Source organism: Aethalodelphis obliquidens, unplaced genomic scaffold (assembly GCF_003676395.1).
Source record: "Aethalodelphis obliquidens isolate GAN/ISIS:26980383/991018 unplaced genomic scaffold, ASM367639v1 scaffold5, whole genome shotgun sequence".
Lineage (NCBI taxonomy): Eukaryota > Metazoa > Chordata > Mammalia > Artiodactyla > Delphinidae > Aethalodelphis > Aethalodelphis obliquidens.
Genome location: NW_020837949.1, coordinates 65,113,576 through 65,127,148, shown reverse-complemented (window position 1 = coordinate 65,127,148; position 13,573 = coordinate 65,113,576). Strand labels below are relative to the sequence as shown.

The 13,573-nt window shown below is 37.9% G+C and overlaps 1 protein-coding gene across 1 annotated transcript in view; it reads right to left on the bottom strand.

Annotated features, from left to right (window-relative positions):
* The window catches only part of SCIN (scinderin), an 80,307-nt gene that overhangs the window by 54,284 nt on the left and 12,450 nt on the right, over nucleotides 1–13,573 (bottom strand). The gene's annotated exons all lie outside the window — the stretch shown is intronic.

Genomic DNA, 13,573 nt, shown 5'->3' with positions numbered 1-13,573 from the left:
TGTTCAACAATAGGATTACAGTAATATAAATTATGATATATAGAAAAAATACTTAAACATCAAAATTATACTTTAACAGAAATTTAGAAAAACAGAAACAGCAGTTTGATATATTGTAAATTATATACATTAGTTGCCACTTAGATTAAAATATATATTTTAGACTTAGGTACAGTGTTCAGAAAGTATACAGTAACATGTAAAATAATAAAATGTCATTTTCTCCATTAAATGTGGTTTAACAAAGGAAAGAAAGAAATGTAATGGTACCCAGGCCTGGCAGGATGTGGGAGTGGGTATTATCACACACTATTTGGGTGGTAGATACTGACACAGGCTTTTTTTGAGGGCACTTTGGTGTCATACCAAAAAATTATATATGATTTTAAAATCAGGAAATTCCATTTCTAGGAATCTATTTTATAGAACTATTCAAACATGGGATGCAAAAACAAAGAAACAAACAAAATAAACACAAATGCCCATCAATAGGGAGATGGCCATATAAATGTCATTACGTGGATACTATAGACTATTCTTCAGTGGTTAGAAATTGAGGACAATGTTTAAACACCGATGTTAAAAATATCCAGGTATATCATAAATAACATAAAGCCGCAGAATAATATAGCTCCACTAAAGTACAGAAACAAAAATATGAGCTCTGTTTCTGTCTTTGCAGAAAAAGATTTTTAAAGATACACAGTATCTTTAATACATGGGAAGGGGCATGTAATTGCAGAAAGAAAGTCTTCAGTTTTTGCTCTATCTAAATCAGTGTTTTTTCCTTTTCTTTTTTAAATGTCACTCACATTTATTAGCTGCCTATTAGGAGCTAGATGTTGGGAATAAAGAGATGAATGAGCGAAGACTAGCAAGGAGAGACTGACATGTAGACAACTAATGCTAATAATATGTTTGCACAACACTTAGTTTTCAAAACGTTTCCACACATACTTCCTGTAGTCAATCCGGAGAGGGGGTTGCTTTGTAGTTATTGCTTTGTGGTTAAGTACAATATAAAGGAGACAGACCAGCAGCCACTTTCTATGTGGCTTTATGTTTGCAATTTTTAAAAGAGGAAGTAAATTAATAACAGCAAATAAAAGGGCACCCCAAAATTCAGAGAGACAGGCTCTTTTCTTTAATCACAAGACATTTCCAGTCCAGAGTCATTTCTCCATTCAAAAATAGTTCACTGATTACCTGAAATTGGGCAGGATCCCTCTCCCTGGGGGCACAACCTGAAAGCACACAGGTCGGCAACAGTCTCTCTGTCCCCTTAAACCGGCCCCCCACTCCCATGATCCTGCTTCACCTTTTCCACATTCCTCTTCAAGAATAAAATATAAGTCTTAGGAATTCAAGCCTTTATAAGAAGTAAAAGAAAAAGAGACTGTGCTTTGCAATTCCTTTCATTTTAGAATCTAATTTAGTTATTCAACATTGTTAAGGGGTGTTTCTTTTCTGTTTTTCAGAGAATTGCGTGCCGCTATTGTTTCCGCTCTAACCTCTTTTCTATACCTGGGTATCTGAACATGAGGCTCACATTTGAATACCAGGCCCAGACGAACAGTTACAAAGAGTGAAAATAAATGGTTCCCAACGAACGATCAGCTAACGTCTAATCACTGAGCATTAAAATCAGGTGGTGGAGTAAGATGGTGATTTTTTTTTTTTTTTTAAAAAATGGATACCTGAGCCTACCCTTCGGGACTCTCAGGTGTATTCTGGGCAGCCGCATTTATTGAATGCTCCCTAGATGATTCTAAGCATTAAACCAAGGCTGAGAACCTCTGCTGGTCCCCGGGAGCACCCATTGCATCAGGCAGGTGTTACAGGGAATCTGTAATTTCTAGTTACCCAATGCAGCCAAGCAGGCTACTCTGCCAGTACACTTAGGCTCTTAGCCTAGGTTCCTTTTCTACCTTATTCCATGATATTTTGCAAATGATTCTTTTCTTAGTAGATCTGAGAAAGCAAACTTCCAATTTTTACATAACAATGAAATATAGGAAGTGGATCAGAAGTTAGCTCTCTAGATATCTCAGGCTTGTAAACAACTTGCATTACTGATTTGCTCTGTATTTTTATATTCATCTAATAGATATTTATATTCTCCCTACTTTAGTTGTATAAATGGCCTCTCATCCACTTCAAAGAGATTATATAAAATCACACTAAATTTTTTTTAAACATCTTTATTGGGGTAAAATTGCTTTACAATGGTGTGTTAGTTTCTGCTTTATAACAAAGTGAATCAGCTATACATATACATATATCCTCATATCTCTTCCCTCTTGCGTCTGCCTCCCACCCTCTCTATCCCACCCATCTAGGTGGTCACAAAGCACTGAGCTGATCTCCCTGTGCTATGCAGCTGCTTCCCACTACCTATTTATTTTACATTTGGTAGTGTATATATGTCCTTGCTACTCTCTCACTTCGTCCCAGCTTACCCTTCCCCCTCCCCACGTCCTCAAGTCCATTCTCTATGTCTGCATCTCTATTCCTGTCCTGCCCCTAGGCTCTTCAGAACCTTTTCTTCTTTTTTTTTTTTTAGACGCCATATATATATGTGTTAGCATACGATATTTGTTTTTCTGTTTCTGACTTACTTCACTCTGTATGACAGACTCTAGGTACATCCAACTCACTACAAATAACTCAATTTCGTTTCTTTTTATGGCTGACTAATATTCCATTGTATATATGTGCCACATCTTCTTTCTCCATTCATCTGTTGATGGATACTTAGGTTGCTTCCATGTCCTGGCTATTGTAAATAGAGCTGCAATGAACATTGTGGTACATGACTGTTTTTGAATTATGGTTTTCTCAGGGTATATGCCCAGTAGTGGGATTGCTGGGTCGTATGGTAGTTCTATTTTTAGTTTTTTAAGGAACCTCCATACTGTTCTCCATAGTGGCTGTATCAATTTACATTCCCACCAACAGTGCAAGAGGGTTACTTTTTCTCCACACCCTCTCCAGCATTTATTGTTTGTAGATTTTTTGATGATGGCCATTCTGACAGGTGTGAGGTGATACCTCATTGTAGTTTTGATTTGCATTTCTCTAATGATTAGTGAAAATTACACTAAATTTTATTAGTATCTGTAAAGCATTAAGGAAGTCTGGTAAAATGTGTTTAAAAAGAATTATAGCTAATGATAATTTTCTAAATATAATTATTATTTAACATAGAATTTTACAATATTCTTCAGATCCCAAAATATTTTCCATGATATTACTTTGGGTTGGGAGTTTTATGTGCAGTATCAATTCACAGATAAATTTAGTTGTAGAAAATATTCCTCACCATTGCTTAGAGACCAGTTTCAACCTTTAAAATAGCAAAAACATATCTAGGAAATACTCATAAAAATAATAAAACTTTTAATAGTGAAGTTTTCCTTTTAATTCAAAGATGACTAAATCACTAAAGAAAGGGTTACCAAAAAAATTTCTTACTGAGCATGAAAATGAATGTTTTATGTTATGCTTACTCTTTCATTACTTTCACCTTATTTTGTGCTATTTCTATAAGTGACATATTATCTTATTTACTAGACTTAATTTTCAGTGGTTAACTCAGACAAGAAATGCAATAAAATGTGGACTTTAATTTTAAATTGCTAAAAGCCAAAACTGTTTAAAAAATTAATTAAAAAACCCTTTTCATTCAATGCTAATTAATTTTTTATACAAATATAGTTTGTTCAATAATGGTAGCAGTATATTAAAACATGTTTTAAATTTTAAACAGAATTTGAGCAATTCATTAAATTTGAGCAATTTATATTCCACCACGTGTAGAGGATGTGTTTAAGACATCTTAACAGAGCTGTACAGTGATGAGATGAATGTGTGTAGTACTATTAAACTGTGTTAGCCCAACACTTACTCTATTCAGAGGTAGTTGGTTAAGACTATTCACCACTCCGGGCACAAGGAAACTTTGTACTCAATCGGCCCCATGCTTGAAAAACTCTCCTATAATGCAACTTAACCTTTTTTTTAGAGGGCATGGGCTGAAAAAAAAAAATTCTGCATAGAGCTAAAAGATGTCTGAATTGATATGATAGGTTGATATGTATTATTACAACCAGAAAAAGTTTTCATTATAATTTAAATTGTTTTATTTGTAATACTTTAATGGGATTTAGATGAAAAACCTTTTGTAAATGTGAATTAAGTGTACTAGACACTGAAAATTGTAGAACAAACATGGTTTCAGAGGCAACTATTTTACCTTCTAAGATCCTAAGGGATTTAACAGCTCAACACTAAATGTCATGTTTGGGGAGGGAGGGAAGGATATAAAAACTCCCTGTAAATATGGAAATATGCATTCAATTTAGAATGAAGTCCACTTAAATTTTGGCTGAAACTTGCTGACGTACATGTTGCCCACGAACATCCTCTAGTAGAAGTTTGTGAAACTATAATTAACTCAATGTACAAACTATTAAAGGAAAACAAAATCACTCTGGATAGTTTGAAAAGGAAAAAATAAGGGAGTAAAGGGAAACTGTTACTGGCAATTAGTTCGGACCACCAAGTAACAAGAAATCAAAACAAATGAGTGATATTCATAGAAACAACCACACTGGGGGCAGACCTAGAGGTTTCTAAAATTTCCTTTAAACTACATGGTCAGAGTTAACAAGTCAAACATCGAAGTGCAGCCAAACCTCATTTGGGGACAGGAAATAAGAGCAGAAATAAAACAATGGTCAATGATGCCCTTGAAGGGAGGCAAGATTAAAGGAGACCCCCAAACAGCCATGTGATGGTGACTCATAAAATGGGCAAAGAATTCAGATGGAATTGCTACTCTTTTGTCCTTTTCTAACTTTTTTATTCTAAATACATCTAAAAGTTTATAAAACGGGTGGGGGCAGACTTATTTCTCTCCCTTGCTTCTACTGGCTTTATTTTTCCTGTGTTTAGTTTTCCTTTAGATCTAGTTAACCAAATATAGAAGTTCATTCAGATACCCCTCTAGGCTGGAGATTCTCCAAAAACTGCTTAACAGCCACTATGGAGAACAGTATGGAAGTTTCTGAAAAAACTAAAAATAGAACTACCATATGACCCAGCAGTCCCACTACTGGGCATATACCCTAAGAAAACCATAATTCAAAAAGAGTCATGTACCACAAAGTTCATTGCAGCTCTATTTACAATAGCCAGGACATGGAAGCAACCTAAGTGTCCAAGACAGATGAATGGATAAAGAAGATGTGGCACATATATACAATGGAACAGAAAAAGAAACGAAATTGAGTTATTTGTACTGAGTTGGATGAACCTAGAGTCTGTCATACAGAGTGAAGTAAGTCAGAAAGAGAAAAATACCATATGCTAACACATATATACGGCATCTAAAAAAAAAAAAAAAGGTTCTGAAGAACCTAGGGGCAGGACAGGAATAAAGATGCGGATGTAGAGAATGAACTTGAGGACACGGGGAGGGGGAAGGGTAAGCTGGGATGAAGTGAGAGAGTGGCATGGACATATATACACCACCAAATGTAAAATAGATAGGTAGTGGGAAGCAGCTGCATAGCACAGGGAGATCAGCTCGGTGCTTTGTGACCACCTAGAGGGGTGGGATAGGGAGGGTGGGAGGGAGGGAGACACAAGAGGGAGGAGATATGGGGATATATGTATATGTATAGCTGATTCACTTTGTTATAAAGCAGAAACTAACACACCGTTGTAAAGCAATTATACTCCAATAATGGGGTGTGTGTATATGTATAGCTGATTCACTTTGTTATAAAGCAGAAACTAACACACCGTTGTAAAGCAATTATACTCCAATAATGGGGTGTGTGTATATGTATGGCTGACTCACTTTGTTGTAGGGCGGAGGCTAGCACACCATTGTGGAGCAATTGTACTCCAATAAAGATGTTAAAAAAAAAAGATGTTAAAAAAATGATAATGTCTTCTGCAATACTTCTAGGACCTACCTTCTTTTTTTTAACTTTAAAACATGACTTTTTTTAGTTTTTGATAAACAAATGTTTATTTACATTCTATTTTGTTGTTGTTTAAAGCCAAGTCAACTCAATATCCTTCAATGACATGTATACGTGTTCTAAAAAACATCTCTGACTGAAGGATGTAAGTTGGATGCAGAGGGTGTGTATGGTTACTGAAGGCAGGGCGACCAGAAAGGAAGGAGTTATATGTGAGGTAGGACAAAGCAGTGGTGATGGAGAAGAGGAGAAGAAGACAGGGATTTATAAGGTTAAAGCCTACAGGGTCGGTCAACCATGCCTTTGGATGGGTACCAGAGGATCGGGAATGGGGGAAATGACTTGGACAAATCTAGCTTGGCTGTGGCAGTGATGCCACTTACTGGGAACAGGTGACAGCTTTTGGAGCATTCTTTTTGTAGCAAGAGAAGGTGAAATTGGGTTCTCTGTACTAGTCAAAGTATTTGGCAAATCATATATATTTATTTTTCAAAAATAATTTCTTCCAGCCACAGAAGTAGGTAATTCAACTATTTTTAACTAACTTACTGGTTCTTCGAACATATGATTGTGAATTTCCCAGCACCATTAGACATTTCCCATATTGAAATGGGGACGTTCACTGTCCAATATAATAATCTGGGGGTAGAGCTTAAAAAGAACCTACACCAAGACTTCCCTGGCGGTCCAGTGGTTAAGACTCCACACTTCCAATGCAGGGGGCATGGGTTCAATCCCTGGTTGGGGAACTAAGATCCTACATGCCTCACAGCCTGGCCAAAAAAAAAACCACCCTACACCAAAGGCCCGTCCCAAAACGTTAAAATCAGAATCTTCAGGAGTCAAATCACAGGCATCAGTATTTTTAAAACCTCTTCTAAATGATGCCAGTGTGAAACCATGATTGAGAATTAAAATATAACTCCTAATACCTTGAGAGCCGTCTTTCCTAGGGCCCTCATCCATTCTCCAGTTACAGCCTGTGTGTAGCTCCATTCCAGCACTTCTCACATTCTACCTGGTCATACTCTGACTTGTGTATGTGTTTCTGTCTCTCACCACTTCATGGCACCTGGAGGCCAAAGGCTATCTCGTTTTCATCTTTACACTCCAAGCACCCAGCACTTTACACTAAGCACACACTAAATGCCATTCATCCATACTTTTATTACAGGGTAAATTTCAGAGATTTAAAATTAGGTTTATCTTTCCCATTATCTTTTTTTTGTGGCCTGAAGGCTCTTCCCAGTAAATCTAGTGGGATGCATTACTTTGGAGTAAGGACAAATTTTTCCAGAACAAAGAAGATACTGCTCAGCTCTCAGTTTTAAAATAAGCCTTCTTAAGTCATAGTAGAGACAAAAGTCTGAAAGACAACATAGTTTTAATTTAAAAGAACCTTGATTTTCCTAGAGTTAAGTGTTCTGCAGGGGAGGATTGAGGATGTGGTCTAGAAAGTTGGTTTTGCATATCGAGAGCCACAGTCTTGGCCTCAGGGGCCAGAGTGTATCGAAGAAACCACGGAGAAGGCAACAGTGTGAAATGGTATAAGCCTAGTTTGTCTGATCCAAGAAAAGGAGGTGATTACAAGGGAACCAGGAAACTTGATCAGGTGCAATCAGTTTTTGAGAAGGCCTCGGTAAATGTCTACTCCTCCTTATCTGTCATACATTCATCCATGATCCCAAGCATTAGAGCAGAAACAACTCTGGTCAGTGTCCAGGCAGTTGGACCAAAGGGTACTGGTAACCTTTTGGATATACTGTCCCCACAACTCCAGTGCGGCATGGGAAAAACTAAGTAGAGTTCCTGAGGGCAGATGCAGTAGTGGCTGATAGAACCAGAAAGGGTCTTGCAGCAGATATGTGGGCATCTCAGAAGACCAAAGTGAGGCCATGAATATTTTCCAGCAAGTGTCTTAGGACAGAGGCCAAAGCCCAGAGCTCAAGATTCAATGAAATAGTGATGCCTCAATGAAGCTTAGAGAGGAGGGAGGCTGAAGACTGCAAACCAGACTCATGCTTCCATTCTCAACCCTGTCCCCTATCCCAGGCAATAATATTACATATGCATCCTCTGGGATGGGGAAGGGGGTGGGTGGGATAATCTGATTTTCTTTAATGACAAACAAAATTCACCTTAATAAGGCAAGACACTTTTAACCTTCCTGTGGAAATAGAAGGTTGACAATAAAACAAGGTTGAGTTATAGATTGAAAAAAAAATTGCATCTCTATACACATGACTGTATTTGAGACTGTGTGCTTTAAGCTGGACAGATAGACATTTGTTGAAATGTTTGCTGAGTGACTAAGTTCTGGGCCATAGACTAGGAACAAAGAGAGTGAGTGAGGCTAATAAGTGAATGTGCAGGCAGTGTGGAAAGTGCTGAGAGGCAAGTCTCAGCATGGTGATAGGAAAGTTAAGAGCATGCCCAACTCTACAAGGTGTGACATGGGACAGGACAAGGGGGAGAGGGGAATTAGTGAACACATTATGAAGAAGGCAATCTGAGTTGAATTTGAGGGTGAGATGATATTGGATGCTTGGCAGAGAAAGGTGAGTAGAAGAGGAGAGTATTCTAAGCAAAGGAAACCTGCAAAAAAGCAAAAGCATGGCGACTTGAGGGAAAGTGTAAGGCACAGGGTCCTGAGACAGTACTGTGATGATGAAGAGGACGGGAAGCGTTCAAGGGACACTTAGAAGGAAAAACAGACTGAATGTGATTGATTGCATGTGCAGCACTTGGGAGAAGTTGTCAGGATGTCTCCTGGATCTGGGGTTTGAGGGCCTGAGTGAGCAGTGGTTCTATTCACAAGAAAAGGACAAGAGGAGAAATCATTTTGGAAGGAGAGGGTGAAACTGATGAGCTCTGTTTTTCGATTTATCAAGTCTGAGGTTCTCATGATATACACAAGCTGAAATATCTCGGAGGCAATCTGAAATACTGACAGAGAGCTCACGCAAGAGGTCTGAGCTGGGGGGTAAGCAGTTGAAGCTCTGGGTAAGGATGAGTTTGCTCAGGAAGAATGTATAAAGAAAAGACAATGATCAAAAGTAGAATCCTTAAAAAAGCAACAACCTGTGGTGGTGGGCAGACCATGTGAACAATGAGAAAGAGCGGCTTGAAAGGGAGGAGAAACAGGAAGCCAGGGAAGAAGTGAGACTGAAGGAGAAGGGAATAGTCAAGTGTCAACTGAGCACAGGGGCAAGTGGAAAATGATCAGTGGCCACTGGATTTAGCAGAAGGCACTGATGCTCATCGGAAGAACAGTTTCAAAGAAATGGTGGTAGTGAAAGTCAGAAGACGTGGGTTGAAGGCCAGCTGGTCAATGAGGAAGTGTAGGCTGCTTTTTCAAAGCAGCATGACTGACTATGAGAGAGGGTGGGATAGATTACAAATAGCAAAGGCAGTAGGGCAATGCTGCATAACTGACCAAATAAGTTAACAAGGAAACAGAACATGCAGCACACCACGATTAAAAACTCACCACAGGTTCCTATTCCTGTGAAACATAATTCTCCACTAGTGGCTGGCTCTGACATGTATTTCTAAAAGAGTTAACGCCATATCCCAAACTCTAAGAATATGGGCTCTTTTCATTATCATTCACTTCTGGGGTTACTGATGCTTTGTCGAAATATTGAGATTGAATTTTATTAATTTCTATATATTCCTCATATCTTTAAAAATAGTGGAAAGTAATGATTTATAAATTCACCAACATTAAAATATATATTTCAAAAGCATTTTCCAGCAATTCAGTAAATTCCAAATTGCTGAAGTCTAGCCACATCCCATATTATTTTCTGAAAATACACTAAATATAAGACAACTTATCCAAATCATCCTCTAAGATGCTGATGTTGTAATTAAATGAATAATTTTACAATCTCATGCTTTAGGTTGAAAAGGTTATGCTGTCATGTCTAGAGAATATTTACTGTGGTCTAAAATCCTGCCACAGTAAATGTTTCTAAGGTATATGGCACACCACCTTCATACCAGTGATTGTTTATCATAAAAGGCTCACTTCCCTCAAACACAATCAAGATATGGGATTTAGGTTATATCCATAACCTTAGTGCTGGCCAGCTGGCTTTAGTTTGGTGACAGCTCTAGAGGTTCAACCTATCTTTTTCATACCTGGGTAATAAAACAAGATTGAAGAGATGGCATTGGCTTCCCTTTGTGCTCACGAAAGCAGAAAGTGGTCATGAAATAATTAACTCAGTAACTGTTATAAAAATACTATGATAGAGAAAAGTTTGATTCCCTTCTTGGTTTACTGTGACACACCCTAAAAATAAAGTTCCCAAGGTAACTGCAAGATCTTATCACCTTTTAGAAACTTTTGGCGACATAACAACTGGTTAAAGGTTAATTACACAAACACAGATCATGTGGGTATTTGTTCTAAAGTACTTAGGAATCCAGGGCTTGATTCTTACTAGAATATCCCTGTGAGGTGTGGGAAAGTTCCACAACATAAGAGAAAAATCAGCTTCAAGTATCTCTGCAACAAAATCATTCCAAATGTCTCTAACCAACCATGAGAGCAGGAGATAACTTGAAATTCATTAAAGAAAACTAACTACATAAAATAAAGAAAATTTACTATTAAACAGGTGAATGTCCTTGAATCTTATTATAGAGACTCTGTCCCTATTACATGAGGCTGGATTTGTGGGGACTACTTCTATGCGCAGATATCACCTATGGGAAGAGAGCGTATGTTACTAGAGCTAGAATTGATCTATCACAGCATTCAACTACCTAGCCCATTGTGGAAACTCAATACTTGTTCAACAAAATAATAAATAATTTCATTAATAACACTACTTTCAGTAGATTCTAAGCCATATTAGACATAATCAATTCTGAATTCAGCAGATTCTGAAACTATTGCAAGACACTCTGTTATAGAGGCACATCATCTTCTATACTACCAAGTTCACTCAGTGGAATGAAAAGGATGTGACAGAAACAGAAACACCCAGGTCCTATCCCAGATCACCACTCAACCTGCATTAATGCAAGTGACTTCCTCACACCTTCTAAGGCATTTCTTCCTCTTGTGAAACGGGGATGGTGACTGCGATTTCCAGATATGACTGTGTGTCAGATGGGACTGAATTAGAGTCGGCTAACGTCAGCAGTGTCATTAGAAACCACAGTTAAGATGAAAAAAAAAAGAAGAAAAAAGAAATAAGGAAGTTAAGGCTCCAAGAGGTTAATGACTTGCTCAGGATCAAAGAGCAGAGAGTTGGAAAGCTCAGTTGGATACTATTCATGACAAAGAGATTATTGCATTTGTAGAGCAATTACATTACACATAAAATACTTTTTTTAGAAAAGAAACATTTTCAAGTAATGGCAGTGATGAATTACATTATCAGTGGGAAGTAGATAGGGGCCTCAAAGCACATCTAATCAAATACCCGACTTTTATAGATGAGAACCTGAGATTACACTAAACTCGGAAGAAAACTGAGGTCCACTTTCTCCATGAACAATACCACCTTACGTGTAAAATACTTTATAAATTATAAAGGGATTAAAGGGCTATAAAATGTAAGTAGTTGAGGGAGATAATTATTGTGCATTGGCTTTGAGAGATTCTGAGTGCTGTTTTTGGAACTGCATGGTTTAATATACCTGATCATCTATTTGTATAAGTTGTGGTTTTGGTTGCAGAGGAATGGAGAGAGAGACTAGTATCTGTTTTCAGCCTAGACCTGAAGGTTAGGACTTAAGCCTGGATAGGGGAACAGGTTAGCATCTAAGGTTGAAAAGGATATTTCCATGAAATTCACTGTGAGATACAGGGCAAGAGTACTGCCATTTTGGGTGCAGACGTCTAAGTGTGACACTGGGAATTGTACTTTGGGCATTAATACCATAATTTCAACTGTGCACACAGCTGGTATAATCCAAGACAGTCGAATCATACATTAGCAGTAATAAAACTAGAGGTGTATCCTAACTTAGAGAACCCAAAGAAGTTTATAATTGCGTCATTTTCCAAACTATTTATAACCTTAGCATATTTAATCTCTATGCTGTTGCCAGATTAATATTGCTCAAACCGAACTTTGTGTAGATGCATTTTTAAAATCCTCAGTGTCCCCTCTCTATATATATGAAATAAACTTTTTTGGCCTCTGTCTGATGCTCTTCCCCAAAATACTGCCCAAGGAGAGGCAGTAAAGCAAAAGGCTTAGGTGGGAATCAAACATATGTAGGGTCTAATCCTGGCTTCATTATTTACTGGCTGTGCCACCTTGAGCAAGTTCTATAGACAGTCCAAGCCTCATGCTAACTGAAGTAATAAGTCCCTGAACAATGCTTGACCTAGAAATGTTATGCATGATGATGGGAATGCTGATGTATGTGGTGTGATGAGAATTACGATCCCCAGAAGAAAAAGGACAACATAAACGTGCTCTGTGCTTCTTGCCTTCTTTGCCTTTGCACGTGGGTTTTCAGTGGCAGGGAATACTTTTTTAGGTTTTTTAAAACCTTACAAAGTTTTAAAGACACAACTCAAATCCTGCCTACTAGAGTCTAGCACAAGACCTTGCAATAATACTTCTTTGTCATGATAATAATGATAAGTATTCCTGACATTAAAGAGGCCTCTTTTCCTGGATGAAAAGTCAGATATTGCCCATCCAACTAAGATGATACTTGACATTTGTACTTGTGCCTTTTCTTCTAATAATTCTGAGAAAATTAAAAAGTGTGAAATAGGGACTTCCCTGGTGGTGCAGTGGATAAGAATCCACCTGCCAATGCAGGGGACATGGGTTCCATCCCTGGTCGGGGAACAAAGATCCCACATGCTGCAGGACAACTAAGCCCATGCGCCACAACTACTGAGCCTGCGCTCTAGAACCCGAGTGCCATAACTACTGAAGTCCATGCGCCTAGAGCCCGTGCTCCGCAACAAGAGAAGCCACCACAATGAGACGCCGACGCACTGCAACAAAGAGTAGCCCTGGCTGGCTGCAACTAGAGAAAGCCTGTGTGCAGCAACGAAGACCCAACACAGCCAAAAAAAATAAAATTAAATCTTAAAAAAAAAAAAAAGTGTGAAATAGTATTATGTGTGTGGATGTAAGGGATATATTAATATTTGTTAAAATATTTTCCCAAAACTCTTCAGGCAGGCTGTTTAGACTAATCCTATGTCAGTTTTAAATTCTAGAATCTTTGCTTCCTGGGGGAATCAATTTCCCCCTCAAGCAGTGTTTTCCCACACACACTTAGGGACAAAAATAATTAGAGGAAGCTCTGTTCAAGAAGGGGAAATATATTAAAAATTTCAATTTCTGTTCTATGGTAGGCAGAACTAAATCACTACTCCATTCTAAACCTGTCAAAGAAAATAAAAACTTTGAAGTCCTGCTTTATGTGTCATTTCAATACTTGCCAATTAGTCATATGATATAATTGCATCTCACATAAACATGACCTTTTCCTAAGTGTGTAGAAAAAGTGATTATCTTCCATGACACATACATCTGATTTGATCTGAAGACAATTTACTTTCCTCTAGACATCTCCATGTGTGTATA